Below are 26265 nucleotides of genomic sequence, written 5' to 3' on the forward strand. Positions count from 1 at the left end.
TGAAACAAGAAACATCCATCTCTTTCACGATAGAAAGGAATGAAGGGAATCCTTATGCTAAATAACTTTAACTGTGTTCCATTAGTCTGAAGATAGAAAGGCGATCTGCCTGTTTAGAAAATCCTCCTGCTTCTCTTGATTGAGCCCAGGTGGTAGTGGGGGTTCTTCCCATGCATTTGGTTTGGGAACATGTTTTCACATTGGCGGTTGCTAAGCTTAGTCAGCACATTGTGGTAGTGAAGCCGAAGTTGTGGGTTTGGTTGGTTACTTGTTTATTCATTTACACCTTGTCTTGTCCCAAAAATGGTCTGAGGTGGCAGTATCCAATAATGAGTTGTGCCTTACGCCTCATTCATATCTAGTGAGTTATTAAAAGCACAAGTGATCATTTCAAAGGACAGTCGGGTGAATAGAAGAGTGCAGATTTATCACTATGACTAGGAAAATAAACCAGACTAAAAAAAAAAATTAAACTGATTATAGGTCTGTAGCAGTTTCAGCAATAGATGAAGAACGGCAAATTTTAGCTAAAAATAATAAACAGTGTGCTGTACTCTGAGGCATCATGAAGGCCTGCTGAGACCAAACTACCCTAGAAATGTACTCTTTGAGCCTCAACCTCAGAGAATTTTAACCCAAACCAGTGCCTCTTTTGCCAGAAAAACTATAGTATATAGAGACGCTGGATGTATCATTAAGGCCTGAAGTAGATTTTTGTATAATTACTGATAATTCTGCCCAAGCTAATTTTAATTTTATACTAACTCAGGATCTCTCTCTCTCTCTGGTTCAAGAACAAAACATTTATTATGGCAGAATTGTAAAATGGTTAAAAGTGAAGTCTCTAGAGAGATGAGATTGAGGACTGCTGCACCATTTTCTGTTAGTTGTATGGACTTAGACAAGTCACTTAAATTCCCAGTGCTTCAGTTTCCCCATTTGAAAATGCAATAGTAAGAATATCCATTTCATTGCCTTGTTGTATCAAATGAAACAGCACTTATAAAATGCTCAGAAAATTGTAAAAGGTTGTTGATGTTGACCATTTTTACCATGTGCCTTATACTATCTTAGGCCTTATGGATGCTACGATGACTAAATACAAATACTCAATAAGCTGGTTGCATGATATAGACAGATGTGGACATAAGTTATTATAATTGAATGAGCAAAGTGCAATAATGAAAGAATATACAAAGAGCTTTCACAGTCCTGAGAAAGAAGATGCTGATCAACCTAGGGCAGTTGAACAAGGTTTCTAGCAGTTTGCATATTTGAACTTGCAATTTTGGGAGTTGATTTCTGTGTCCAGTGAATGGAGGGCACATAGAATTAATTCTAGACCATTTCTTGCCTATTTGGTTGCTAGCATGCTAGTCCAAGTGACCATCATTTTCATTGCACTGTTTCAGTAACTTCTAACTGGCCTCCCTGCTTTGATTTTTGTGCCTGTACGATCAATCCTTCATACAGTAGCCAAAAGGAATCTTTAAATCCATAAATAACCCCATGGTACAACCATCTGTCAATACTCCAATAATTTTCCACAACAGTGAGTAGAAAATTCCTAACACTACAATGCCCTATATCACATGATGCTTCCTTACCTCTCCAACCTAATTTTCTGTATCTTTCCTTCTCTATTGCTGGCTTCAGCTACACTGAGCTCCTTTGCGAGCCTGACAAACTTGCTTTGCTTTCAGGGCATTTGTTTTTCATGTGGAACATTTATCCATACATATTCATATGGCTGTCTTCCTCACTTCATTCAGGTCTCTGCTTAAAGTCAGCATCCTTAAATGACACAATATGCCTATTATCAACAAATCCTTCTTCCTTTAGTTTTGCTTGTTTTTATTATTATTGTTTTGCACACATCTAGAAAATTTCTAGCATGAGATGATGCTTGAGTTGGATTTTTAAGAATGGGTTAGTAGGTGAGAAAGGGAGAGAAGAGAATCCTAGGTCAAAGGACTAGCATGTGAAAAGGCTCAGCAGCAAGGAAAAGAATGCCACCTTGAGGAAATGCAGGTGGTTCAGCTAGCAAAAAGGGTGCCATGCAGGTGACTGAATGAAAGGAAGCTGGAGAGCAAGACAGAACCATTTGGTGAACATGCAAATATGGATGCCTACAGGTCCTGCTTCTCCTGCCCGTGTCTGCCAGCACCACATCCTTCATTATGCTACTCTCATATTTCATGTCTTACAACAGTGTTTCTCAGCTTTTTTTATATCACTCCCCACTGTGTTTATTTAAACATTTTTTTTCTAACGACACCTTCTATGAAATTTTAATACCACAGATATGCTATATATCTATTTATGTGCTATATATATATCTGTACTTTATACATTAAAATGATAAGATTTTTGACCTCCTCCAAAGAGCCAATTTTCACTCCTGTTGAGAATACATGTCTTGCACATCTTACATATTTTACCGACAGCATTGTTATGTTTCTTTCTTCCTTTCTCTCTCTGTCTCTCTGTCCCTTTCTCTCCCTTTCCTGGTCTCCCTTGGACATACGGTTTCTAAGGAGAAACTGAATATCACAGAAAATCATAATGTCACAAGAAGTGACGCTTTTGCGTTTAAATTCACATTTTATGGTGTGATTTTTCTTTGGCTACTATAAAAGGTTAATGGTACTTTGCTAATTCTGCCCCATCTCCGACATATAGACCTTATTCTGTATCAGTGCTTCTTAAGTGGCATTTGGGACTCTGAAACATTTCAAAGGATATCAGATAGCAGACAATTAGAGTTCTACCTTCATCGTAACCCATTTATTCAGAGATTATTCACTCTCAAAGTCACCCTGTGCTCCCACTCAGGACAGAGCTGAAGATGCATGGTGCAGGAGGGAAGAAAAAAGGCCTGGGCGAAACCAGCCTCAATACCACAGTGTCCATGCAGCAAAGTTAGTGTATTTCCTTTACCCCAATTGTTTATGCAATATTTATTTACATTTACTGCACACACAACCCTATTCAGAATAGTAATCTAAACTCATGATTGAGTTGAGGTAGCAAAACAGAAAGGAGAACAAAGGGCTGATGATGCAGACAAGCACATGACAATGAAAAGTGGGGGGCTGATGACAACCTGAACAATAAAATACAGAAATGCAGTGAAAAATCACATCTAATAACGTAAAAACACGTCAGTATAAAGCCAGCTTGTATAGGTGCAAATGTTCCCAAGGACATTCATTAATAAATAGAGCTTTACTTGTATGTATAATAGTATTCTTAAATGATTATCATATTACCTCTAATTTAGAAATATAAACAATGTGAAACTTATTTTCTTAAATTGACAATTAAAATGGTTAGAATGAAGTACATTGCTTAAAAGAATAATGCTGCATCTAACTGGAAGATTTTGTTCTCTATAAAGACTTATGTGAATGGATGGTAATCAAAGCTCCCATGAGACAAAATATAGACGTTGCTCATTTTGAATAATGATTATAGTATGTGTGAGTCTAAAATGAAAAGTTTAAAAGTTATTATTATATTATTAGCTGTCACTAATTCTCTTAGTAGTGATAATGGAAACTAAATGTGTACAGAGATTTAATTATATCAATATATGTAGATGAGTTGACTCGGTGATTGAGCAATGTTATGTGGCTAGCAGAATTGTGTTCGGGTTAAGCACTTTGTTGAGAAGAATGTTGGCTGTAGAGATAATGAGCCATTAGAATAAATTCATATCCAATTAATCTGGTTTCTGAACTTCACTGAGAAAAAAATTAACCAATGGCTTAGTAGCAGGAGGATTGATGGTCGCCATAAAGGGCATCAGAAGCAAGAATAAAAAAAAAAAAATTGTTGACTATGGTTGGATGATGGGAATGGTGTTAGGGATGCAGACACATCCTGAGCCCCAGATTATTAGTTTTCTGCCATGACTGTATTATTAACAGAAAGAGGATAATCAATTCAGTCACCAAGAATGGGCACTTTCTTTTCTCCTCTCTTTTTTTCTTCCCTTTCCCCTTCCCATCCCCTTCTCCTTTTTCTTTTCTTTCTAGCCAACCAGCTTGTTTGAATTGACTTTTCATCAGATTGATTGAGTCAGGTAGTATCAAAATAATTAAATAGTTTTCTCAGAAAAAAAAAATCACCTAAGAGATTTAAAAAGAAAATTGAGCTAAAGCAAGGCTTAAAAACCAGTCTTCAGAGGCCAGGCACAGTGGCTCAAGCCTATAATCCCAGCACTTTGGGAGACCAGGCTGGTGGGTCACCTGAGGTCAGGAGTTTGAGACCAGCCTGGCCAACATGGTTAAACCCTGTCTTTACTAAAAATACAAAAAATTAACTGTATGGCAACACAAGCCTGTAATTTCAGCTACTTTGGAGGCTGACGCAGGAGAATCATTTGAACCTGGGAAGCAGAGGATGCAGTGAGCCTAGATTGTGTCACTGCACACCAGCCTGGGTGACAGAGCAAGATTCCATCTCAAAAAACAAAAACAAAAAAACCAACCTTCCCTAACATAGAGCAACACGGTAAACACCCTCAGAGAGTCTCAGGGTCTCAAGGGAGAGTGATTGTAGGTAGAAAAAAGGGAACAGACCTGAAGGGAAAAATGAAGTGCTATTGGTTCTTTTTGTCCACTTTTCAAAAGCTGATGCTTTCCTCTCCAGCCTGATCTGCTTACTAGACATGTGACTGAGGTTCTAAAGAGCTTATTTATTTGGAGGAGATTAAAAGGAAATTTAGCCAGACATGATTGTGCATACCTATAGACCAGCTGCTTGATAGGCTGAGGCAGGACAATTCCTTGAGTTCAGGAGTTTAAGGCTATAGTGTGCTTTAATTGTGCCTGTGAATAGCCACTGCATGCCAGTTTGGGCACCATAGAAAGATCCTGCCAGAAAGAAAGAAAGAAAGAAAGAGAGAGAGAGAGAAAGAAAACTCTGAGAGAGAATGTTTGGCAATCTAACATAAAACCTTGGCAGTATTGGCCTAAAAGTTACAACCATGTTATATTAGTAAAAAGCAAATTCACACTTGTCAGGCTAATTGCCCTGACCATGTCCTTTATTTCTATTTTGCTATATCTTTCTAAATCATAATTTTTGGAAGAAAATCCAAACTTCAAAATTTTTTAAACCTTGGAGAGTCATTCTTGTGTAGACAATCCTTGAATTTCAAACAGTGAATTTTAAGAGGTGATTTCATGAGTTGATGTTTTGAAAACACAGAATTTCAGGCTCTGCTCATTTTTCTTAAAACTTTCTTTTCTCTGAATTACTTGGCACCAATTTCTGGTTCTCTCCTCCCTCCCTGACTATTCCTACTGCTTACATTCACGAGTTCCTCATCAGGGCCCACCCGTGTATTTCCCATGTTTCTATCCTTGGCAATTCCTATCTTCTTACTCTAAATACTCTGTCTTGGCAATTCAACTTTATGTTATTGATTGGACTCATCCGTATTTTGTAAGAATTCTTTACAAAAAGAAAAATAGCTTTCAAAAGAATATTCCTTATACTAACAATCACCAGTTATAAGAGAAACTATAAATGAAATATTTCCCATTATGACATTCTATAAGATAGAAACTCTACAATAGTTTTCATTTATATTTACATATGTCCACAAAGCATTTAGTTTACCCTGTGTTTGACTCTACTGTAAATGAGTTCAGAGAGAATAGAGAACCTATAAATTCTGTCATGATGGATGACCGGCCAACGCCCCGTATAAAAGTTATTCTCAGGGGGTATCCCCTAGTAGAACCACATGACAAAGACATCTGGTCTTTATTTAGATGATATTTTATTATTTTTAAAACTCAGAATCTGTCTTATTTTTCTTGATCTCAGAAACTAAAGACTTAAAATACTAAAATTTGTAACACTTTTACAAAATAAAAATATAAATGTTTAAAAATAGAAGCTCAGTGGTTGAACTATGAAGGTACAGACTTTTATGATCTGCTTACAAAGACAATCCAGAGGGTGGCTCAGTGTCTGGGTCCTGGTGACTTATGGAGTGGGGTCCTACTAGACCTGCCCACCTTTGCCTCCCTGGGTGATCCCTGTTAAACTCTGGACCTGCTTATCTTTGAAGTACCAGGGCCCCAAATCCAAGCTGGGAAGGAAAAGGTTGGCACTTGGTGGCTGCTGGGACCAGATCAGAATTTCTGTCCCCACCAGATTCCTGGGGATCAGAGCCCATGGTTCTTCCTCTCACACAATCCACCCCTGGAGGGGATTTAACCCAACTTCGCCGACACCTACCATCTTACATTAGTTACTTGCAGGAAGTAGAGACTGAAAGTGGGGAGAGGAGGTGTGAGGAGGGAAGAGTGAAGATCAGGGAGAAGGTGAAAAAAATTCAAGAAGGATAAAAACATAAGAAAGAGGAAAAATAGGGAAGGACTATGAAGAAGAATCCCCTGTCTTGTTTAATAACTTTGAGGATTTCTTGAAAACAGTTTTTGAATTTCTTGTTTGGTTGGTTGGTGAGTTGAGATTTGTGTATATTGGTTGGTTGATTTTATTTCATTGTAAATTGTAGGAGTTGGTTCAATTCATTTTGTGGCAAGGACTGCAGGAAGCATTTCCTCAAGCCCCATCGAATAGATGTCCTTTTCTGTGCTCCACTGGAGTGTACCCCTAATGCTACTGTGGCATTTACAGCTCTCTGTTTTGCCATGTCTGTTGTCAATTTAAACCACCAGGAAAGCAGAGGCTGATCTGTCGTGTGCGTGTGTGTGTGTTTGCTTTTTGTTTTTTTATGTTACGCATTCACCAGAAAATAATCTTTTCTGCAATGTAGAACCCTGTCCATAAAAATCCTCAATACATAATATGTGAAGAATGAAACTACAGATATCTGAGGGTGTGTTTATTATCTTATAATTCAATTCTACTTCATATGAACATGTGGATATTATTGTGGCTCGATGAAAGACATGCTCATATTATCTCTTTGGTCTTCCCTTTGAAACACTCTCTAATTGATAACATATTTGGTTAGTCTCTCTACTAGGTTGTGAATACTTTAAAACCAGAGAATTTTTTAAATGTCAGCAGAACATCTGGGTAGCTGTGAAAATTGATTTGGGCTGAATTTGCAACTGTAGGGTCTCTTTGCTTTGTTCAAGAGTGTTTGCTCCCATACGGTTGCACTTGCATCTAACTTCTACCAAACCTAAATACCAAGGAATTTTACCCATAGCAGCCTTTCTTATTCCCCCTCAGAAACCTAGAAACCTAAACACCAATCTTCCCTGCTTATTTTCTGCTTATTTCCAATCTTTCCTGCTTATTAAGCCCATTCCTGAGCCTTGACATTTATTAGTTTCTCATGCTATAACATTCTAATCCATATATCACTTTGCTTATGTCTATAAGTTATGTCATTCTCTGATTCGTTTATGCATAAATTCAATCACGTGTTCAATAAATATTAAGGAGTTGCCTTGGTACCACTAGATAAAAAAGTAATGGCTCCTACTTTCAAGAAATTTACTATAAGGAAATAGTCAGATACACAGTCCATTACAGTACAATACCCTAAGTGCTATTAATATTTATTCAGTAAATTGGTTTCTGAGCTCCTGCTCTGTGCAGACACTGTGCAAAGTAGTAGTTATGAATAGATTGCATACAGAATGGGCATTTAAATGGGGGCAGAGGGAGTCTTCCGAAGAAGTCATCCCCATGTTCGATCCTAAATAATAAGAAGACTTTAATCAGAAAAGTTGGGACAAGGGAGCAGGGGAGGGATGGTCATGTTCCAAACACAGAGAGCAGCACCTGAAAAGATTTAGAAGCAGGAAAGATCTGCTGGGGGCATTGCAAGCTCTTGGCTGTGGCTGGCTCTTAGAGAAGTAGGAACTGAGTTCTGGGTCTTTCATAGCCACAGTTTTCAAATGTTTGTTGAATGAAGAAATAGGGCAAAATGAGGCTAGAGAGGCAAGCAAGAAGGGAGTCTTACAAAGTCTCATAAGCAATGCTAAGGAGTTTGGACTTCGTCTTGACAATTACAGAGGTCCATTGAAAAGAATGGTAGCATGGGTGGAGCTGAAACTGTGGTTAAGAAAGAGGTGCAATAAAACTTGTATTTTAACTTTCTTACTTTGTTGTTACTGTCAATAATGATATAGGCAAGGGAGAAGTCAGGGAGCCCAGGAATGAGGTTATTGATGTAATCTAGATTTTAGTAACCCAAAATGTGGCCCTAGACCAACAGCATCCTTTGAATCACCCTGGAACTTGTTAGAAATGTAGAATTTGGGGCCATAGCCAGACTCAGTGAGTCAGATTCTGCATTTTAATAAGTTCCTGTGGCTATTCAAATTCATATTAAAGTTTGAGACGCATGGGTCTAGACTTTATCATGTTAGTGGTAGGAGGGTAAGAAGAATGGAAAGAGTTGAGTGGTGTGTCACTGTAACACTTGACCAGATTTTGGGAATTAATGATCAGGAGAGTAACATGGGTGGACCAATATGATGTCAGTGAAGAAAAAGAGATAGGGAGAGAGCTGATACTAATCCCTTGGGCCTATACTTTTTTTAATTGACTTGCAATCTATACATAGTAGTAGTAAAATTGTTAAATAGCTAGTCTCTACTCTAAAAACTACAGCCAGGGGAATGTTTAGAATTGTAACTTACGAAGTACCATGGAGCCAAAACATGTCAGCTCAGTAGGGTAGCATTTTTTACATTACACCTACCTCAAAACATCTCTCTTCATGGCAACATATCAGGGGCTGAGCTAATACTTTGTCTTGGCTCAGCTTAGCATGAGACAAGCAGATCAGAGAGGGTGAAAGAAATGAGAAAGAAATGGACCAATCAAAGTCCTTTCAAAGTCATAGCTACAGCCACCATTTTTTGGAGCACGTTGGAGAAAAGTGAACTACCTCATACCTAAAGTTGACACAAATCCTAAATCTAAGGTAATTTCTCCTTAAAAACTGAAGGGAATTGATAAGATATCCAATGCCTACTATATCCTCATCACTGCCAATTCACAGTTAATCTCATTTATTTTTTCTTAACAATTCTGTAAGATAGGAATTCCTCTCCTTCCTTACAGTTAAGGAGCTTCAAATATAAATGTGCAGGTGTTTGCCCGAGGCAGATCAGTCAATGGAATTTCAACCCCAGATTTCAACCCAGGGAGTACAGCCTTTCCCTTCCATGTCACATTGCCTTTTAAAACAACTCTTTGAATTTGACCAAAAAACAAAACCAAACTCCAAAACACTTACAAGAGCTAACATTCCAGCACAGTCAAAGCAGGACATAGATACTATGTGCAGAGATACACATCCAGCCCAAGACAAGAAGAAGATGCAACCAGACACAGTCAGAAACATTCCCCTTAGCCACAGAACTGCAAATTTCATGAGTTCTTAAGAGAGCAAAGGTTAGAAAAGTTCATGCTAGATCCATAATGCATATTACTTGAACTTATATATAATTATATTTTGTTAATTATATGCCACTATCATTGCCTTGTACATTGTTAGTCTCAACATTTCCTTTTGTAGTCTTTATATTGTCTCGATGTAACACAATGCTTTTAATTTAATTAAAGCAGGTGAATTCAATTAACACTTATAGCCAGGAATTTGGAAACAGACAAAAGTAGAATGATGCCTTCACAGGGCTAATTCTTATCTATGCTGGAAGTTACGAATTCACTCAAATTTTGAGCACACTTTAGGACAAGGCATTGTAAAAGATACAAAAATCAATAAATTATAGGTTCTGCCATCAAAGACCTAGTGATCTAGGATGGGAGATACAACATGTTTAGTGATAACAATAGTAAAAGAATAGGTTGGGTACCATATTCAAGACAGAGATAAAATAAGCTAAAAAAGTGAGTTTTCATTATTAAGACTGTATTATAAGCTATCCCAAGACTTAGTGGTGTGCAATACTCACTTATTATTCTGTGGCTCAGGAGTGAGACAGGGTAGAGCAGGGATAGTTTGTCTCCACTTCGTGATGTCTGGGGCTTCAGGTGGATGACTCAAAGTCTGAGGCCTGGAGTCATCTGAAGGCTTGTTTGTTCACATGTCTGGCAGTTGAGGGTGACTAGACTCAAAGAGCTGGTGGGCTGGAATTGCTGAGGCTCCTCAGGCATCTCACCCTGTCTTTTTGTGGGCTCTTTACCTGTTTTCTCCAGCTTGTCATGTGTCTGGAGAGAGTGCCTGGCAAAAGCTGCATGGCTTCATACAGCCTTAGTTAGTAGTCTGACTTTATAGGAACATCTACCACATTCTGTTCATTAGTGTCAATTCACTAAGGCTAGCCCATGTTTAAAGGGAAGGGAATTATACTCCACCTTTTTTGGGAGTAGTATCGAAGAATTTGCAGGCTTGTTGAAAACCACCACATTGGGGGATCAGAAAAGCTTCATGAAAGTACTACCAGTGGATATGGGTATTGAAAGATGAATGTAAGTTGAATAAGGAGAGGGGAGATAAGAAGTAAACACGGGGATCTACAACATCAGCAGGTAGGCAATGCAGGAACAGAAAGACTAGGTAGGCCAGGGCACTGTGAGTGTAGGAAAAGAGGCTGAAAACATAGATAGGATCAAGCTGTGGCAAGGTGTTAATACCAAGCTAAGGAGCATGAATTAGATTCACCTGGGAATAGAAAACCATTACAGTAGTGGTTTTCAACCTTGGCTATCATTAGAATCATCTGGGGGACTTTAAAAATAGGCCTGAATCCTACCCCCAGAGATTCTAAATTCGTTGTTCTGAAATACCGCCTAAGCATCAGGACTTTTTTTTTATTATTATTATTCAGACGAGTCTCACTCTGTAACTTGGCTGGAGTGCAGTGGCGCCATCTCGGCTTACTGCAACCTCTGCCTCCTGGGTTCAAGTGATTCTCCTGCTTCAGCCTCCCGAGTAGTTGGGACTACAGGCACATGCCACCACGCCCAGCTAAGTTTTGTATTTTTGGTAGAGACTGGGTTTTATGATGTTGGCCAGGATGGTCTTAATCTCTTAACTTTGTGATTCGCCCACCTCGGCCTCCCAAAGTGCTGAGATTACAGGTGTGAGCTCCCACGCCCAGCTGCATCAGGACTTCGGAGGGCTTCACAGGTGAATCTAATCTTGGCCAAGGTTGAGCACTGTTGCGCCCAAGCATTTTGAGAAGAGGAGTGATATTATCAGAGATCATTCGGCACTTTCTCTGGAAAACCGGTAAGTAGTTTATCGTGGAGGTTTTTTCATTTGTTTGTTTGTTTATAAAACCAGACTCCTGAAGGCTCTTATGGCTGTTTGAATGAGGTGCCCCATGGGTCAATAATTCTGAATTCATTAAAATGTAGGCTTCTCCTTTAAAACATTTGACATTATAGTTTTAGTGTAGTCTTGAAGAAAAAAACGTATTCGTGTGTTGCACTTCTCCAGAAGCCAGCACTTCTGAGCAGTTCACTCTATCATCAGGACCCTGGCAGATTTTCTTAGCCCCGAAAACGAAGTGCTCATTCAGTAAACATTACACCACTCCTTGTATCACTCATGTCAGGGTTTTTAGGAATTTTAATACTCTCGGACATTTTTTTTTTAAAGCCATCGGAATCCTCACATTTCCCCCACTGTATTAGGGTTCTTCAGAGAAACATATATTATGAGAAATTGGCTCATGTAATTATGGAGGCCGAGAAGTTCCATGGTCTGTCATCTGCAAGCTGGTGACTCAGGAAAGCCAGAGATGTCATTCAGTCCGAGTCCAAGGGCCTGATAACTAAGAAAGCTGATGACATATATCTCAGTCTGAGGGTCTATGAGAGGATGATGATGAGATGTCCCACCTCAAGCAATGGAGTAGGAAGAAAAAAATATAAATTCCCCCTTCCTCTGCCTTTTGTTCAGTTCAGGCCCTCAATGGATCGATTGGATGATGCCCACCCACATTTGGGAGGGCAATCTACTGTACTGAGCCCAGTGAGTCCACTGCTAATCATGTCCAGAAACATGCTCACAGACACATCCAGAAATAATGTTTAATCTGGATATCCAGTAGTCAGTCATGTTGACGCATAAAATTAACCACCACACCCACCTACTTTCCAATCTAGCTCCACATTCTAAGAATAAAAGGTAACTGTATTAAAGTACACATGGAAGAGATGCCTAGTGGTATAAAATATGTATATTCTTAAAAGACTACAAGTATATTCTTAAAAGCTTAAAACTTCAGGCACTGAACTCAAGAACCATCAATGCAATTTTGGATCATCCTCGTATTCTACATGTCAATGGTATGAAAGATATTATTTCACACCTTATGTATAAACATCAGTTTGTGGTTAATATACTTTCAAGTGTGTTATATTTATTATTCAACAATTCTCGAAGGAAAGTCTTAGTATCCTTATTTCAGAGATGAGGAAAATTTAGATTTATAAAGATTATAACTTGGTGAACATCATAGAGGTAAGTGCCAGAATGAAATTTGAGTATAGCTCTTCTTACTTTAAGTTTAGTGTTCTTTATAGCGTAGCATACTTTTATGTTTTGAGAGAATTGGAACATAATTATTTTTACCATTGTATCAATCTCAGAAATGTAGGAACGAGAACATTCTTGTTTTCTTTAATATGATTTTTAGATTATGTTAAGTCCTATTAAAATTTTATATATATTTTCAGTACATCTACTTTATAAAATGATGAGATATATAAATTTACTGTGTGATTTTTAAAGTTCTTTTTATTTGACCTGTATTTATGTCTTTTAAATTTCAAAAAATACCTTGTATTTATTACACACTGAATTTTGGAGGAGAGAAAAATCCATTTGTGTTGTGTGCCTATAACTATGATGAGTATGTTTGTAAGCCTTTTCCAAAATGACTCTCTTTCTGGAGATAAAATGACAAGAAATTAATGAAGCAGGTCAGGTGAGGCTAAAGCTGGTGTGGACAAGGAGTTGATCGGGTTTTCTGTCTGATATTCATCCTTACTATACTCATTTCTTAGCTTTTTGATTGTCAAGTTAATGGCTTCAGTAAATGACCTTCAATGCATTTTAGTTGATTTTCCTATAAGAAATTATTAGGTCAAACATACCTTCCTGTAAATCATAATTTTAGTTTTACAAGTTTAATTTTTATTTGATCTTTAACAAGTCCCATATCAAAACTATTTTGTCACTTTGCCCACTGACGCCATTTTGTGCTGTCTAGTGGCCCAAACCCAAAATAATCTGTTGTTTTTTTTGAATTACTAGAGCATGATTATCTGCTCCACTTATTGATTGACTGATTGATTGATTACGATGGTTTTGCTCTTGTGGCCCAGCTGGAGTGCAATGGCGCAATCCTGGCTCACTGCAATCTCCACCTCCTGGTTCAAGTGAATTCTCCTGCCTGAGCCTCCCGAGTAGCTCAGATTTCAGGCGTGTGCCACCATGCCTGGCCTGCTCCACTTATTTTATACTGACCTTATGTTGCCATTTATTTTTACTCATCTCTTGATGGAGGTACTCTGTCATTCCAGCTAGATCTCAAGTTTATTATAAAGAACCATGTCAGGCCAGGCACGGTAGCTCACGCCTTTAATCCCAGCACTTTGGGAGGCCGAGGAGGATGAATCATGAGGTTAGTAATTTAAGACCAGCCTGGCCAACATGGTGAATCCCCTGTCTCTACCAAAAATACAAAAAAGAAAATTAGCTGGGCATGGTGGCGGGTGCCTATAATCCCAGCTACTTGGAAGGATGGGGCAGGAGAATTGCTTGAACTGGGAAGCAGAGGTTGCAGTGAGGTGAGATGTGCTGCTGCACTCCAGCCCAGGTGACAGTGTGAGACTCTGTCTCAAAAAATAAAGAATTAAAAAAAAAAAATAAAGGATCATATCTTGGGTTTCTCCCTGTCCTCAGCATCTGACTCAGTTCCCAGCACACAATCATCAACCAATAAAAACTTATTGGTAGTAATCTTACATAATACCTTGAGAATCATTTAAATATTATTGATTGCATAGTTGAGAGCTGCACTGTCTGAATGTGTTGACAAGAGCACCATGTCTTCATTCATAAGGAAACCAGCTTTGTGACTCTAAACACTAGCTAATGGATGGCCAGAAGTTGAGTCTATTGAATATTTTGCTCTGGACATGAAAAGGTTTTATTAATTGTCAAAATGACCATGCCAATTACCTAGTAGATTTCTCAGAACTTACATGTTTTGTAATCTTGAAGGTATTAAATGCCACCAAGATCCCTAACTGTAGATCTGCCTTTATGTTAGTAAAAGGAAATTTAAAACAAAAATAGGTTACATTTACAGACTATTTTACATATATTTATTTAATATTTACAACAACTCTTCAAGGTAGGTAATAATTTTATTGCCATTTTATAGATGAAGAAACAGGATACAGAATGGTTAAGTAATTTGCTCAAGGTAACACAGCTGATAAAAAAAGAGAGCTGGGCTTTGACTAGGCAGCCTGACATAGGAGTCTGTGCTCCTAGCTACAACATACTGCCTTTGAAAAATAAAATCAAGGATTTAATTCCCGTCCTTGAGAAACTCATAATGTAATTAGGGTAAAATGAATATGCCATGAAATATTTTGGTTTCTCATCTTCTAGAATGAATGGTCAGATATGAACCAGCAAAATTTATTAAATAAATTTGAGTATTGGGTAGGTGCCTTTTTCAGTTGGAAATGAAAATCATGTGAGTGGTAGAAAAAAAACAAAAGACCCTGAGAGGAAATGCATCACACCAGCTCAAGACCATCCCATGGTACTCAGTTACTTTCCCATCTTTAAGTTATTTTCCATCAGTGTGAAAGCAGAAACAAGAGCCCTGGCTGAGGTGAAGAGAGTCTTTCATCTTCCCAGGCAGGGGACCACTTGAGAAGGCAGGCTGATGAAAGCTGCGGGGGAGCTGAGCCATTTTAAAAACACATGAAAGTAAGAGCTTAAGAGTGAATTTTTATGAGGATGGCAAAGTTGAGGGTGTACGCTTGTGCATGCATGCAGGAAACGTGGGCTAACACTGATCAGTGATTAAAATTCCTTAGACCTTTAAAATGCAAATGATTTGAAAAATGTCATATATTTGAAAAGTAAGCATTCTCGTTTATGGGAGATACAACATGGCACTCTATTTTAGAGAATATTTGAAGTTGCATGAAATTCACCATGCCTCCAGTACAAATTATCAGATAAAAATATTGCCTACTGGGCTTGGGAAGTAATTCTATTAATTTATCATCCCTACCCTTTTTATGCTTTGGAAAGTTGTGGGCAATTAAACTTTTCCTTTTTTAAACTTTATGCAGATAATGGCATGACTGCTTCAGTATAAATTGGGAAGACAATGTGACAGGCCCCTGCTTCTCAAAGCAAATTTCAACTTCCTGCTTTGGTTTCTTGAAGATACCAAGAAACACCTTGGCACACAACATTTTCAGTGCCACCCATTTTTTTATTTGTCCTTCTGTATTTGCTGCTGCAGTTTTCTCTAACTAATGCATGTTGCCAGCCAGGTTCTATGTGAATAGCGACTACTCTGTCTCTCTCACTGGGAACCTCTAATTACAAGGCTAAGTTTGAAGATTTCAACTTATTTTGTCACACAGGGTGGTGACTCAAGATTTAATTCTCTCCTCAGGCTATCTAATTAATAAAACTCTGTAATTTTTGTCAGGATACATTCAGCAGGGGTTTAAATAACTAGTTCTCAAAGAGCCATATTTTGCTATTGTCTAAAACTGTTCTTTAGCTCTGCTAAAAATATCTCAGAATACAGTAAAAGGAATGTGCAGCTTCTTCCCCTTGTGAAAATATTGAGAGTTTCTTTGCATTTGGCTGTTTTAAATATATGCCAAGAGGAAAGGGAAGAGGAAGTAGGGAATTCTGGGCACCAAAAACTATAGGGCTCAAGTGACTAAAGTTGCCCTTTATCCAAAGGAGTTGGGAGAAGAGTTTTGAATTTCTAGGCGTGTCCTTTCTTCCTTTCACGCCTCTATTTGAAATCTGCACTTTCTACCTGAACAAATGATTTTCACCAAAAAAAAAAAATTAAGTTGGAGTTGCATTCTTCTTCCAAGAAATAAGGTAGGGAATTTTCCCTTTGGTTTTGCTTTAACTGGATTCTACTATAATTAGCAGTCAAGGATAAGAAATCAAATCAATCACTGACCAACAGAAATTACATGTGAGAGTCAAGAAATATACTATTATTTTGAAAATATCTACATTATGAAAAGATTCCAAATCATTATGGTGCTTATGATTCTCCTGCAGAAATGATACGCTCCATGGAACTGCAGTGAAGCGAACAGCATTTTGTGTCTCTGGTTCACCGCAATGAAATTGGTCCATGTATATTTCTTAAAAGTCATTAATTAATATAGGGAAAGAATTAATTAGGGAAAGAATTCATTAATTAATATAATGCATATTTACTGAGAATTTTATATGTGCCAACAGTAAAATTTTGCTCTTATGCTATTTTATTTTAGAAAAGTTGTCCATTCAATGAGTATCTATCGAACATCTATGTAACAGACATTATTCTCAGTGCGGAGAAACAGCAGAGAATGAAACAGACAAAAATCTCTTCCTCTGGAAGAATTAACAAGCAAGCCAAATACAAATTAATATTAGATAGTAACAACTGTTAAGGAGAAAAAATAGGGAATGGGAAATACAAAGTGTCTTAGGGAAATGTAATTATAAATAGAGAGGGTTGCCAGAGAAGCTTTAGTTGAGAAGTTGACATTTAGATAAAAACTGGAAAAAAGTGAGGGGAAGAATATTCCCTGCAAGGGAACCACTGTAAAGACCCTCGAAGTAGGGGCAAGCCGGGCAGTCTCAGACACATCAAGGAAATTGTGATTGGTGCGAAGTGAACAAAGAGAAGAGAGAGGATGAGTCAGAGAGGTGCTGGGGGCCCTGTCATGAGGGTTTTATACATAATTATGAGGACCTTGTCTTTTGCTCAGAGTAAGATAAGATTTTTGAGTAGATGGAGGTTTGAGGCAGAAGAACAATATGATCTGACAGTTTTTAATAGGATTGCTCTGGCAGCTGTTTTGAGAAAAAGGTGAAGGTAGGGCAGGAGCAGAAGCAGAGAAAGTAGATTGGAGATTTCTGCAATAATTCAGGTGCGAGATGTTGATGCATTGGACTAGTGTGGATCAAGAGAGATGGTGAGAATGTTGTGTATATGTATATGTATGTATATATATATATATATATATAGTGAAGTTATAGATGACAGGCCCTACTGATGACCAGCAGTGATGAGGTAGAATGAGTTAAGAGTGGCCATGGTAAACTAGAAAGATAAGATTACCTTATTGAAATGGACTGCAAGGAAATGAACTGCAAGAGGAACCAGATTTGGGGAAAATGTCAGTAGCACAGTTTTGGAAATGTTAAATTTGAGAGATTCCCATCAGACATCTGAGTGAATGAGATATTAAGACTGGAGTTCATGTCTTCAATATAAAGCCATAAGATTGAATCAGATCTCCAAGGTAATGAGTATGGATGGAAAAGAGAAGTCTAAGGACTAAATCCTGGGTCATGTCAGCACTTTGACTTCAGGAAGATAGAGTCACCAGTCAAAGAGACTGAAATGGGGTGATGAGAGAGGTAGGGGTATGTCAGGCAAGTGTGGTGGGTTAACCCAAGTCCTCTGTGCAGAAGCCAAGACAGAACTAAACATGCAAGTATTTTATTAGGGAAGAGGCTGTGAGAGAAAGTGGAGGAGAGAACACACAAGACAGGGGCTATCTGAGAGACTGTACTGCAGGTCTGACCATGAGTGAAGAAGAGAAGAAAGAACGTTGAGCGGATGCAGTTTAAAGAAGATTTGGTGAGGTCACAGGAAAGTCCTGAAGCCAAAGTCATCCATCTGAGGAGCGCTGTGCCTCCCAGGAATGGGTCTGCTGAATACCCTGCCATATGTAGCCATTTGGAAGCTTAGTCTTGATGCAAACATGATAGCGTATTTCAGAGGCAAGTTTGGGGCCCTTGGCCAATTAAGCTTCCTGTAGTTGGAAGCATGTCTCCATGCCTACCGAATGTGGTGACCTAATTATTTATTGCTATGTGATAAATCAACTCAAAATGTTGTGTCTTAAGCCAAAAATTTGTTATTGTATGTGAGGGTTCTATTAATTGACTGGGCTCGGTTAGGTGATTGTTGCTTTAGATGCCTGTCATCCAGTTGCAGTCAGATATTGGCTGGATCTGGAGTTTTATGACCCAACTGATCTGGGCTGAAAAGCTAAAATGTCTTCTCTATCTACATATCTAGCACCTCACATGTGACTCTTCCATGTGATCTCTTAGTTTTTCTACATGGCAACTCAGGGATACAGAAGGCAGGAAACAGGATCTTTTAATCCTCTTAAAGGCTAGCTCTGAACTTAAAATGTTATTTCCACTGTATTCTATTGCTCAAAGCATAAACAACCCAACCCAGATTTAAGGGAGTGGAGGAAGGCACACCGTTTCTCAATGAGGATGTGGTGGGAAAGAATTGATCATAGCTATCTTTGGAGATAAGCTACCTCAGCAAGTAAAGAAAATGTTTGAAGGAAGAAGAAAGTAATTATGTCAAATGCTACTGAGAGGTGGTTAACAATGACGCAAATATGTACTCCGCAATGTAACTTTGTTAAGAAAATATTCCCAGTGATGATAAAGGTTAAAGTTGACTAAAGCGGTTTGAAGAGAATATGGGAGGGGAAAAATTGAAGGTAAGTAGTATAGATGACTTTTTTTAAATTAAGAATAATTTTTTTTATTATACTTTAAGTTCTGAGGAACATGTGCAGAATGTGCAGGGTTGTAGGAATTTTGTTGTAAAAGGAATGAGAAAAATGAGACAGTGCCAAAAACAGGAAGAGGGATCAAGAGAAGGTTATTTTAAATTTTCAGAAATACATCATATTAAGCCCATGGTAATGACCCAAGAGGGAAGGGGAAATTAACAATGAAGAAAAAGGAAAAATTGCTAAGTAATTTCTTAAGCAGGCCAAGAGGGTGGAACTAAGGTGCAAGTGGAAGGTTTGGCCTTAGGCACAAGGACAGCTTATGAGCACAGATGTAGGTAGTTGGGTAGATGTAGCTGAGTTGCTGGGGGATGTCTTTTCTGATTACATCTATTTTTGCAATACACAAGGAAGAAAGGTGATCCACTGTCAATAAGGATGGGGTGGAGATGTTGAAGTTTTGTGGAGAGAAGAGAGGCATGAAAGTTATCCAAAAGAGTGAGATAAAAAATGGTTTAGGAAATAGAATGATTGCTGTGCAAACTTAGAGACCCTCTGAGGTTCATGAGATTAAGGGGTGACCAGTCAACATAGGTTTGTATTTTACTCATGCAAATCAGAAGGACCGTGCAGACATGGACTAGTAAAAAAAAGGTAGACTTAACCAAGGTTGTGACTTAGCCAAGGGGGTAAGAAAAAACTAGAAAGAAGCAATTGTACGTACATGCAAAAGGGCGATTATAATGAATGTGCAGTTTAAGATATTGACTTTTATCACCAAAGTCGTGTCCATCTGAAAATGCTATACTTGTTTGCTTGTGACTTTTTACATTTTGCCTGTGTTTTATTTCTTCCTTGAGTGAATTAAAACCTCCAAACAACTAAATGAACGTGCCCAGCAGGCAATGAGTTACTTAGCTTTGGAAGTATCCATGCAGAAACTCAGCAGATGCCTTGTGTGAGATAGTTAAAAGAATTTATATTTCAGAACAATATTCGATTAAAACATTTTTAGGAGTTTCCTGGGGTTCATCTCTGAAAGTCTATGTTTCTCCTAAATATTGTGCATCTGTTATGTGTAGCTCTCTATGGCGGGGGAAGGGTGCTACCAGGACTTACAAATATATATTGGATATACTGTCTGACCACGGAATGGGAATTATTTAGTATTTTTTAAAGTAAATTTATAATATTGTTATACTTCGGTATTGAGCAGCTGATGAATGTTGATTACTTATCTATTATTTCTGCTCATATGCAGCTCCCATGGTGGGTTAACCCCATGTTTGCCCTGGCCCTGCCACATTAGTAGTAAACTCCAGAGTTGAGTAATTTTGCCTACCAGAAACCTAGATCTTGGCAGGGGGGTTGGCGGAACTGGCTGGTTTTACCTTAAAAATGTATCTAAAAAAATCACAGATTCAAAGGATTTGTTCATGGAGAGTCCTTGGCAAATGTGAGGCATTTAAATACCTCAGATCTTAAAGTATAATAAAAAAATTATTCTTAATTCAAATGTGAGGCACCCTGATGACCCTAAGAAGGAAAGAACATCCTCCGTTTGCTGCCATGTAAACAGAATCATAGTCTTCTTTGTATGGGAAAAAATGTTGGCAGTATCTAGGCCATTTCTATAATCAGCCCTTGCATTGAACTGGGGCACAGCTGATGCATTCATTTCAGACAGTACCAATTGCTGCAGATGGACTTTTCATTATCAGTTGGCATATTCATTAACTTGGCAGAAATGATTGGTTTAATTGTGCCACATTCTGGTTGTTTTATGTATAGAGTCCTGGTGTTACTTTAGATGCATTGGACCTTCAGGCAGAAAACATCATCAATGTAGAAGTTTATTACTCTTGACATTTGTATCATCCAGAAGACACCAATTTGGTACTAAATACAGTGTATGCTTGTAGAACTGAGGAACTGTAGAGAGGGCTTTCTCCAGTATATAGAGGTTTTATAGTAACAGATACTATAGCCCAGTTAGGTTGTAATTATTCTCTTTCTGTAGACAAGAAGGATTATCAATGACAGAAGTAATTCTCAGGTTCCTGGAGTCTTCTTCTTTAATAAAATTCAGTCTCAATGTAGGAAAAATATACATTAGGGGGAAATGATTCATAGTATAAAAGAATCATTTATAATGTATAAATCTTTACTCTGGAAAGCCTATAAATATTCTTTTAGAGCTATATTTTTAAGTTTCCCAATTTATCAAAAAAATAGATTTTTATATTTATTGCATAACATGAATTGCAGGAGCATCGAATATCACACTTATTACTTGTAATTGAAACTTCAAGAAAAATGAGATGCTGTGGGTTAAATTGCACACTGCAAAGTTCATTCTATTAAAAATGTGTCAGAAGATCAGATAAAGCCAGATCCATAGTTCAGGCAAGCAGGTGGGCAGGCAGGCAGGTGGGTAGGTGGGTGGGCCCAGTAGTGAAGAGGTGGATATGTAAGTTGGCAGACTGTTCCATCCATGTATGAGGAAGGCTTGGTAGGCAGGGTCCAGAGAGTGGCAAGACAGATTGGCACCCAGAGAAGCATCAGAAAATACGGTTGGTGGACATTAATATTAAGACAAAGGTTATTTGCTTTGTGCTTACTCTGTGTGGGCAAATCACCTGCTATGTGTAGGCAGTCCTGGCCTACAGGGTTACAAAGAGTCAGAAAATGTCAGGAGTTCAAGCGATTTCTACCCATGATAGAGATGCTAAAATTATCCCCAAAATATCTTTGTGACTGTGAAGGAGTGGATCACTAACATAACTCTCCCTGTGCCTCTGGAAGTTGATGATAGCAGAAATAACTCTGCATTATCTACCAGGGACTTCAGTCATGCAACAGGTGTGAGGAATTTCAGTCACACAGCACGTGTCACTGGACACTATGAAGAGAGCATGGCTCAAGAGGCCAGATGGGCTTCCTTGATGTTACAGAAGACCCTGGTGGAATTGGAAGTGAATTTCACTTGAGTTTCCTGCTTGGATATGCCTCAATTAATTTACTAATGAATATATAAACCCCATGGCTAATATTTTTGATTTTATGAGAAAAAGATTGATTTAACTAGAAACAATTTAAAAAAGTGTCAGGTGTCAGGTTGATTGAACTAGAAACAGTACAAACAAACAAACAAAAAGTATCAAGTGTCAGGGAAAGTATTGGTTCCTCAGTAAGGAGGCAGGGAGGATGTATGGGGTAGTTGCTTTTCCTTTTGGGACCAAACATCATCTTTAACATCCTGAGGATGCAGAGGGAGCTCACCACTAAATACAGACATAATAGAAACAGAATCCAGTGGGCCAAATAAGATTAAGTGATGCCTATATCAAAGATTGTCTGTATGTTGACAATCCTCAGTGGTTTTGCTGGATGCTCTACTCCCAGAAGTGGTGTATTTCCAGAGTACATTTATTCATTGTTTTGAGAATAGATGTAGCTAGGGCATTTTAATGAATAGAACTAGCTGTATCAAATGCTGTGGGGCTGCAAAGACTTTAAGAGGTTAAGTGAACTAACACCTCTCACTTAACTTGCTTCATACCTCTTAGTCTTCTCACTTTCTTCTGGGAACTCTAAATCCTCCACTGGTAATTTAAATTTTGAAGTTCATGAAAGCTTCATATTTTGACCTACCTTTGCTCTCCTTCCTGAATAATCTCATCCACTCCAATCTTGTGCACTAAAGAGTCCCAAATATAAAGCTCTACCTCAGTGGTTCTCAAAATACAGTCCTTGAACCAGCAGCAAGAGCACCACCTGGCTACTTTATTAGAAATGGAAATTCTCACCTCTCTATTGTGCATGCTCCTAGTTATAAAAGAAGAAACTTTAGGAGTGAGGTCTAATGATCTATGTTTTAACAATCTCTACAGGTAATTCTGATGCTAACTGAAGTTGGATAACCATTGCTTTCGTTTGCACTATTTTTCTGAGCTCCATGCTGGTGTAATTTCATGATGTCTAACAGGAATATCCACAGTGGAAACTATGATCTTCCTCTATCTATTCCCCAACTTACTTTACTTTCGGTAATCCATATGTCAGTAAATGGTATCATCATTCAGTTTCTTAAGCCAAAAACCTGTCATCTTTGACACTCACTTCTACCTGACTTCCCACATTCAATTAATCATCATATCGTGTTTAATTTTATCTCCAGGATGTACCTGGCACCTATTTCTCTTCATCATCAATATGAGCACCATCCGCTCCTACCGGGACTACTGAAATTATCCAACTGGTATCACTATTGCCTTTTTTGGCCCACAACAATCCACTCTTCATTTGTTCTTTCTGCAGTTTCTGATCACATCAGTCCTTAATTTAGCAACTTTCAAAGGTTTTTCTTTGCACTTAGAATTAGCACCCAAATATTTACTAGGTTCTATGAAGCCAATGTTGCTCAAAGTATAGGCAGCAAACTACTAAATTAGAATCTCTTGTAATAGGGGCTGGAAACTTGTATATATAATATTATATAAAGTACTCCAATTATAGTCAATCTTCATAACATTTCATTTTATACAATGTTTAATGTTATAATGTGTAATTACTTTTTAGCAGTAAATATTATTCTCCTTCACCAAAAGCCTAAGGAGGTTTATTATTCATCTCGTTTCAAGATGTTTTTTCAATAAAATCTTATTTTTATGTTTAATTTATAAAAATTTTAATATTTTTGTTACTTTGAACCAGAGTATATTATTAAAAATTATAATGGTAATAACTTAACCCAGAAAAACATCATAACATGTAAAGTCTTATGGTTAGAGATAATTAAAAAGAAAAATTTTAAACTATGTTCAGTTTGTTACAGATAAGCATGGCATGATGATCAACAAAATAGTTTTTAAGCACAAAATATATTACATAAGGATAAATATCTGGGGAGTATAATAGTAATATAAGTTCACAAAAAAAAGAGGAAAGAGGAAAATTTCTAAATGTTAAGTAAAAATTCACAAATATATTTTAAATGGATTATGGTGCTTATCATATTATGGCACTTGATTTCTCATAAAACACTTAGAAGAATGTTGTAATAGTTTTATTTGCTGAAGTCTAATTTTTACGATCTGCCAGAAGTTATGCCTTACAGCTACTTAATATGATGAGTTTTTCCTGCAAACAAACTTTTGAGGAGATAAATGATTTCTCAAAATTTTGGAAAGGATTTATGAGCAAAAATATAAAGACCACTATTCTAAGTTAGAGTGGTAGTGTTTGATGTGAATTACTTCATCCCAGCTAGTTGAGTTCTCAACTGATGTATAAGTGTGTGACAAATTAATTTTGTCATTAAAATAAAATTTTTATTTATCTATCCCAGGTAGTTGAGTCCTCAAATGATGTAAAAGTGTTTGACAAATTAATTTTGTCATTAAAAGCAATAACAAAAACTGCAATTACTTTTGCACCAACTAGTAGGCCCACAACATCAAAGACAGTATACTTCTATGAAGTATGTGCATAAAGATACTCTTTAAGTTGTAAAAAGTCTAATAAGGGCCTCTCTTATTTATTTATGTATTTACCCAGAATAATCCTCGAAAAGAAAAGGCTGTGGCCCCAAAGTTGCAGGTTAAAGGATGGTTATATAATTGGTCCAATAAAGTCTATTTAATCCCTAAGGGCCTGGAGACGAAAGGAAATCCTTCCTATCTTGACTTAAAATGACTGTCACCCAGACGCAGGTATGAATAGATAAGAATGTGGGAATCTCCATAAAGCAGACCTAGACAGGAAGTATCTGAAGACTGGGAAGTCTGAGGTTTTCTAAGAATTATGCCACTATTGAGAATTTGACCAGATTTGAAATTCCTTGTTTTCACAGCAGGGCTCTAGAGTTCATCTGTTTTGGTTAGACTTTTTCCTATCCATTTTCTGCATTAAATAAGTTTTCTGCCTCCTTCTGCTATCCTTCATTTCTTTACCTGTTAAACAAAACTACTGTGTAAAAACTTATTATCGTTTTATTATAGAATATTTTCCTTCCCACTCCCTTTGTAATATACAGGATTGTGTGTGCGTGTGCGTGTGTGTGTGTGTGTATGTTTCTGATATTTGTTTAGTCTACTGAAGATGGGCCTTGAATCGGGAGAGGGTTACAAGTGATAGCTTTGAGGCAAAAATACCAAGCTGACTGCTTCAAAGAATGCCAGATGCTAATAAGATGAAGAAAAAAAAAATCACAGGAAAAACATGGAAATTAGGGGGAATTAAGCTTGCATTATAGTGGAAAAGACAATGAACAATATAAATAACTAAAGTATATAGTGATAAATACTAAGGAGAAAAAAGTGCAGAAGAAAGAATTTGCAAAGGAGGAAGTAAGCCATGTGATGCGCAGGGAAATGCAATTAAAACTAAAGAAACAGCCAGTTAAAGATCTGGGTGGTGACAGCATTCCTAGTAAACATCATTTCTCCAGTAACATAGGAGAAAAATAAGGGTTGAGGCCAGACAGTTGATGGTAGCCAGGTCATAAAAAATGTAAATGACTCGAGGGACTTCAGCTTTTATTCTGAGTGTGCTGGGAAGCCACTGCTGGATTTTTAAGCAGAGATGTGATAGGTTATGACAGAATCACCCTGGATGCTGGGTTGAGATTAGACTGATGTGTAGCAAGGTAGACTCCAAATAAAAGACATTAATACAGGTGAAATTGGATAGTGATTTAGTCAAGGAGTGTCACAAACAGAGATGGTGAGAAATTGTTGGAGTGTGGATAAGATTTGAAGGTATAAAATATTTTACTAAGTAGAAAAAAATCATAAACAGTTTATAGGTCTGCCGAAAATGGCACAACATTAATGATATCTAGAGATTTTTCAACCTATGCCCACCTCTTATATTACCCCTGATACCTTAAAGGCAAAATATGCTGAAAGGGAGTTTATTCTAGTAGAAATCAAATGCCTAGAAACAGGTTGTTGACTCTTTTTGTAGGGAATGCTGGAGTCTTGCCATTGCCTAGGGCCAGAAGACAGTGCATGATCTGCCTGAGCCTGGCATTGGGAACAGGAGATAGGATTATAGCATGACCACAGAAAAGGCCAGGTGGGAAGCACCTGATGCTGCCTAATGCAATTAGCTCAATGATAAAGATGCGAAGACATGTGGTAGGGGTGAAAATTTGAATTTGTAGCCATATGTGTCCCTTTTATAGTGATATTTTCTCAGCAGGCAGGAGACATGGGGTTGGAGAGGTGAGGTGAGGGGACTGGTGCAGAAAGTCAGAACACATGGAGTTGAGCATTTGCTTCTGAGTCGAAACAGTCAGATTTCTTTCCAACTGACAACACACCCAGAGCTCTCAACATTGTTCCAGAAGGTTCTTTGTTCTCCTAGTTGAACATACATCTGCTAGCTGACAGCTTGGGAATTTGAGCATTTAATTCTCTCTGCTGCCAGAAACCAGCCCTTCCTGCTAGACTCAGGACTAAGTGATTGCCAAAGTAGCCAATTATTCTTATATCCTTTCCA

General features: G+C 37.8%; 1 protein-coding gene across 2 annotated transcripts in view; it reads left to right on the forward strand.

Annotated features, from left to right (window-relative positions):
- The window catches only part of CTTNBP2 (cortactin binding protein 2), a 482785-nt gene that overhangs the window by 115405 nt on the left and 341115 nt on the right, over positions 1-26265 (forward strand). For both annotated transcript variants that reach the window (XM_074379164.1, XM_074379165.1), the window contains one exon: positions 11045-11209. The gene's annotated coding sequence lies outside the window, so the exon portion shown is untranslated. The remainder of the gene's footprint in view (positions 1-11044; positions 11210-26265) is intronic.

Source organism: Saimiri boliviensis, chromosome 10, assembly GCF_048565385.1.
Source record: "Saimiri boliviensis isolate mSaiBol1 chromosome 10, mSaiBol1.pri, whole genome shotgun sequence".
Taxonomy (NCBI): domain Eukaryota; kingdom Metazoa; phylum Chordata; class Mammalia; order Primates; family Cebidae; genus Saimiri; species Saimiri boliviensis.